The sequence below is a fragment of the Trachemys scripta genome, chromosome 4, assembly GCF_013100865.1.
Source record: "Trachemys scripta elegans isolate TJP31775 chromosome 4, CAS_Tse_1.0, whole genome shotgun sequence".
NCBI lineage: Eukaryota > Metazoa > Chordata > Testudines > Emydidae > Trachemys > Trachemys scripta.
In genome coordinates, this window is record NC_048301.1 from 16,458,100 (window position 1) to 16,464,507 (window position 6,408).

A 6,408-nucleotide genomic window follows, 5' to 3' on the forward strand; every position below is an offset into this window, starting at 1 on the left:
GCTTCCAGTAGAATAAACAAACAAATGTATTAACAATGAAAGATAGATTTTAAGTGATTAGAACTCAGAGCATAACAAGTGGGATTTGGTCAAATGAAATAAAAGCAAAACGCATTCTAAGTTGATCTTAACATTTTCAGTGCTCTTACAAACTTAGATGCTTTTCACCACAGGCAGCACCAGGCTCTCCCCTTTGATCAGTGCTTCAGTCGCTTGGTGGTGATGTCTGTAGATGAAGGTGGAAGAGAGAGGAAGAGCATGGCAAACATCTCTCCCTTTTATCATGTTCTTTCTTCCCTCTTGGCTTTGCCTCCGCTCTCATTCAGGGTCAGGTGAGCGTTACCTCATCGTAGTCCCAAACTGACCAAAGGAAAGGGGGTGACTCACTTGAGAGCCCAACGGATCCTTTGTTGCTGCCTAGGCCAATGTCCTTTGTTCCTGTGAGGCTGGGCTGGATTTGTCCCATACATGCCCTGATGAGGTGTGAACTGTCCCTCTGATCTTGGAGAGTTTTTGCCTGGTTTTGTTTTAAGCCACGAGGACACATTTTCAGACTCATAACTACATACATGAAATTACAACCCATAACATTACTATAATAACAATGCTCAGTGCATCATGAGCCTTCCGAAGACACCCATGACAAACTTTGCATTGGATACCACACAATCATAAGGATGAACATGGGAGTGCTGGGTGTTCCTTCGAGGTACAGAACATCACACCTTCCTCCTTAGTTTTCTGCAAGAGGATTAGTCACTGACTATCTCAAAGGCAGTTTGTGTTATAGTTCTCTTGGCATCCAGCCATTAAAGCCATGAGGCAGTGTGCCTCAATTCCCCCATTCACACACAGCAAACCAGGTTTCTCTGCTGTGATAAGCTTTAAACCTGCTTACAGGTATTAATTGAAAAGTAGTATTATCATAAGGTTTAACATCCATGTCAAAATTCTTATCCCCAAAACTTAACATTAATACCAACATTTTTATCTCAGATGTGTGTTTACAAGTATAAATCTTTATGATACCACACCCTCTGTTCAGATATTCTAGTTTGAGGTTAGTTTGTTCATTACCTATGGTATCCTTTGACTCTTTCCCGTGTAATCAGTCACTGGCTTTTCTTTCCCTCCAGTGTTCCCCATTGTGTGGGCTCTTAATTTAATCAAGTTTCTAGCACTTTGGTGTCTCAGGGTGTAGCAAGATAGGTGTTCAGGGAGATCCTGCACATTGGCTGGCCCTTTGGGGAGCGGTCTCCCAACCCCAGGACTGTACATATGCAGAAAATCCAGCTCCCCTTTTGGGGTTACCCTGTGTTTCCCCCTCCCAGCACTGAGTCCTTCCCTGCCCCCTAGAGGGCTGTGATTTATGCTCTTTGGGCTGGGTGTGTTTACCCTTTAAACAGATGCACCTTTTCCCAGCAGCTTTCCCATAACTGCTTTCTGGGTCTCACCAGCCTGGGGGAAGACACCCCCATCTCTGTCAGTTGGGTCATTTGTATTCTGGCAAACTACCGCCTGGCAATTTCCTGGTCCCAACTCGTCTGTTATCACAGGCATTGGAGTTGCATCTTGATTTAAAGAGAGACAGTTACTCGCCAAAAATTTATCAGAAATAGCATTCTGACAAACTGGGACCTGGATTGGGGTACCCTCTGCCACCCCTTTCTCTGCCCCTGAGAAGTTAGCTGCGTGACTGCTCCCCTCCGGGAGGTCAGTTACACAGTTCCTTCTCAAAACCTGGGTCACAGGCTGAGTGCCTGGGCACACAGATGCTGACCCAGCCATCCTAGTGTCCTGGGCATCCTGCCCCAAGTGACTAGTGAGGAGACATTCCTGTACCCCCACTAGTCCTTCTCCAATTTCCTCCTCTGGGCCCCCTCCCAAGACACATTTCTCTGTGCTCCCTAGGAAGGATTCTAGCTGTTCTTCAGCTACAAAACTTTGCCAGCTAACTGGAACAGTCCTTAATCACCGACACCTCTCCTGCCCCTGCGGGCATGTTGCCTTCTGCTGGAAAGGAGCTAGTCTCAGCCCCTCCTGTACTTGGAAGCACCCTGCTTCCCTGTGTTACAGTCACAGGAATCCTCACCCCCCTCAGTGGTTTCTGAGATCCCCTGACCCTTCTCTGGGACACGTTGCTCTATGCTCCCTAGAGCCGGTTTTGCCTCTGGTTCAGCTGCAACCTGCTGGCAGCTAACAACCTCAATAGTTCTCTCCCTGGTAGGCATTACACCCCCATCCTTTCTTGATGTGGTGTTGCCTCCAGCTGTAGTGCAGGAGCTGGTCTCAACCAATCTCCCACCTGGAAGCATGTGGCTTCCCCCTGCTGCAGAAGAATCAAGGAGACTCTCTCCCATTCTCTCAGCAATTCCTGAGACCCTACCCTTTCCCTTGGGGGTCCCAGCATAAAACTCCCTCCTGCTCAAAGGTGCCGAATTCCCTGCTTTCCCCTGGGTGCTCGACCCCCCTCCCTGCCCCCACTTCACCCCTTCCATGCGGCCCCACCCCTGCCCTGCCTCTTCCCACCTCCATTCCAACCCCTTCCCCAAAGTTCCCACCCCAACTCCGCCCCCTCCCACCCCTATTCCAACTCCTTCCCCAAATCCCCGCCCCTTCCCCTTCCCCGTTCCTCCCTGTCCCTCCCTCCCAGCACTCTGCCAAACCAGGGGAAGCGCTGGGAGGTAGCGGGGACGTGGCGCGCTCGGGGAGGCGGGGAGGAGTAGCAGGTGGGGCAGGGGGTGAGGGGAGCTTGGCTACCAGTGGGTGCAGAGCACCCACTAATTTTTCCCCATGGGTGCTCCAGCCCCAGAGCACCCACGAAGTTGGTGCCTATGCTCATGCTGTGGGCAAATACTTTAACCTAAGCTACATGGAAAAAATTATTGCCAAGGAGCAGGTCGACTAGGAGATGTTCCATTACCCCCCCCCCCCAGTCAAAACACTTTCCAAACCTTCCCACACCACATGGATTTTAGCTAATGGTACGAGGAATCTACTTTTGCCCACCCCCACAGGCTCAGCCATTTGGCCAGATAGCATACTGGCCTTTGGGACCACACTCTGCTTAACCAGAGAGATCTGAACCCCTGTATCCCTCTGCCCCAAGTACTCCCTGCCATTAATTTGGACAGCCTTAACATGCTCCATATCTGGTTCTGCAGAGGCTAACCTCACAAAACCAATATGATAGGTTTCAATTGCTTGTGGGGGGTTCTGTGTTGAGGACAGCAGAGCTATTGGTTGCTGGCTTTCTCCTAGCACAGGGCATTTATTCTTCAGCTGATCAGTGGAATTACACTGATAGCACCTTTTGGGCTCTTCTGCTTTTTACAGGTGATTTGGGATGAGGTTTAGAGGAATGTTTTTGAGTAAGAGAATGTTTAGGCTCCCAACCCCCTTCTCTCTTCCCAGGGGCAAAATGGGAGTCTCCCTTCCCACCAGTTTTAAACCCCTCTTTCTGTGGCCTGCCCTCAATAGACGCCTGAATTTGTTCAAAGGCATCAGCTAAAAAAGTCATCTCATCCACAGTCTTTACATCTTTGTCCCATAGACACTGTTTTACATCAGACTTAAATATGCTTAGGAAATGCTCTTGAGCAACAAGATCAAGCACTCCTTCAAAACTTGGCACCTCTTTACCCCTCACCCACTTTCCCAACAAATCTTTCGTTTACATATTCCCCATTACTCACACCAATATCCCTCTTAAGATTCCTAAATTTAACTCTATGTGTTTCAGGGATAATTTGAAAACTTCACAAAACAGTATCTTTAAATTTACAATAGTCTAAAGCAGGGGTAGGCAACCTATGGCACGCTTCCCGAAGGCAGCACACAAGCTGATTTTCAGTGGCACTCACACTACCCAGGTCCTCTTATTGCCTGCTGTTATTTATGCTCCAGTTTATTGGCTTCACTAGGGTCAGATTTCCAACTTTTGAAGGAAAATCATTTCACTAATCTCATTCTTTGAACATGTTAATAAAGTAGTGGATAAAGGAGAACCAATTGACATAATTTATTTAAATGTCCACAGCGCCTTTGACAATGTCATACACAAAAAGCTAAGTAGTCATGGGGTGAAAGGCAATTTATTGTAATGGATTTAAAACTGGCTAGGAGTCAGAAATCAAAGAGTAGGATTAGGTTAGGCTGATGGTTTATTGAGACCACTGCCTCTCATGTTGACCAATATTGTTTTGTTTCCCTGTACTCCCCCATCAACCTGTATCTCTCTTGTCTTATACTTCGATTGTAAGTTCTCTAGGGCATGTTCTGTCTTTTTATTCTGTGTTTGTACAGCACCTATCACAATGGGGTCCCGGTCTATGACTAGGGCTTCTAGGCACTCCAGTAATAAATAGCCAATGTTCCTGGTAAAAGGTGCCTCGTGGTTCTGCACTACAGCCCATGTATTTAATATGTATCAATGACTTGGAAGGTGGGGGGGTGAGGTGGATAGTGGGGCAGCAAAATTGACAGATGACAAAGTTATTTAGGTTAGTCAGGACCAGAGGAGACTGAGGAACTTCAGAGACTTAAATATGCTTGGTGAATGGGCAACATGAAGGTAAATGAAATTCAATGTTTCATAAGAATGGCCACACTGGGTCAGACCACAGGTCCATCTAGCCCAGTATCCTGTCTTCCGACAGTGACCAATGCCTCAGAGGGAATGAACAGAACGTAATAATCCCCTGTCGCCCATTCTCAGCTTCTGGCAAACAGAGGCTAGGGACACCATCCTTGCCCATCCTAGCTAATAGCCAATGTTGATAAATGCAAAGCAGCACATATTAAAGGGTAAAATTTAAACTACTCATACACTTTACAGGATTCTAAATTCACTGTATTAACTCAAGAAAGGTGTCATAGTAGACAGGTCAATGAACATCTCTGTTCGGCATGTAGCTGCAGTCAAAACAAAACAAACAAACTGTTAAGTTCCATAATGAATAGGATGGTGAACAATATGGAGAACATTACTACTTTGTATAAATCAGTGGTGCAGCCTCATCTGGAATATTGTGTGCAATACTCATCATCTCATCTGAAATACGAGAGTGCAGAACTAGAGGAAGTCAGAGGAGGACAGCAAGAATGATCAAGGGCCTGGAAAAACTGTTACATGAAGAAAGATTTAAAAGTTTGGGATTGTTCAGTTTAGAGATGAATAAGAGGGACGTGATAAAAGTATCTAAAATAATGCCCGGCATAGATCAGGAACACAAGAACAAGGGGAAATTAAATTAAATTATGAGGTGGGAAATTCAAAACCAATAAAAGGAAATACTTTTTCACACGATGCTTAATTCAGCTGTAGAACTCATTGCCAAAGGAAATCATTGAGGCCAAAACCTTAACATTCAAAAAGGGATTGGACATTTATATGGATAGCAAGAGTAGAAGGGATATAAACCTCACATTTCAGGCCTTGAACCAATCTCTACCTATTAGAGATCAAATTGAGACCTAGTGTATGGGGCATGTTAACCCACATCTGCCTACTGTGGGGTTCTTATCCCCAAAGGCCACTGTCAGAGACAGTGTACTGGGCTAGATGGACCACAAGTCTGTTCCAGCATGGCAATTTTGGCATCTCAAGGGGTAGAGCTTGGGACAGTAACACTCTTCCCTCCCCTTCCCCACCCCCCGAGTCTGAGATGGGAAATGTACATCTAGCACAAGGAGACAGGAAGAACAATGTTGCAGTACAGAATTAAGCCTTTAGTTCTGGGGAAGGGATGGAGTATGGTAAGATCCTCCAGCATAGGTGATAAAATGGGGTGTGGGATAGGAGGGAAGAGGCCTCCATCACAGGGGGTGAGGGGCAAGCTGGAAATGAGCCTCCAGGGTAGGAAGTGTGGGGAAAGAGTAAGGGGGGGGGATGAGCTTCCAGAAAGGGGTAGGGTGGAATGGAGAAACGAGACTCCTACACAGAGTAGATGAGAGAGTGAGCGCCCTGCAAAGGGAAGATGGGGGAAACTCTTGGGTGAGGGCGAGAAAAACCTCCAACACTAGGATGAATGCAGATGAGACGATGGAAAGAAAGAGATTGATCATCCAGCATATGAGAGTGGGGGGGGGAAGGGATTTGTGTGGGGAGGAGAGCATCCAGGAGGGATGGAGTGAGATTTGGAAGTGGGGGTGAGCATACAGCACAGGAGGGTGGGGAAGGATTTGGGGAGGAGCCTCCAGTGTAAGGATGAGCAGGGTGGAGTTGGGAGGGAGGGAGCCTCAAATGCAGGTAGGATAGGGTGGGATGTGGTAGGGGGACTGGGGTACACTCCCATGCAGGCAGGACAGGGTGAGGTCTGGGTGGGAGATGGGGGTGACCCTCCTATGCGGGCAGGACAGGGTGGATGTGGGAGGGGGATGTGGGTGACCCTCCCATGCAGGCAGGAC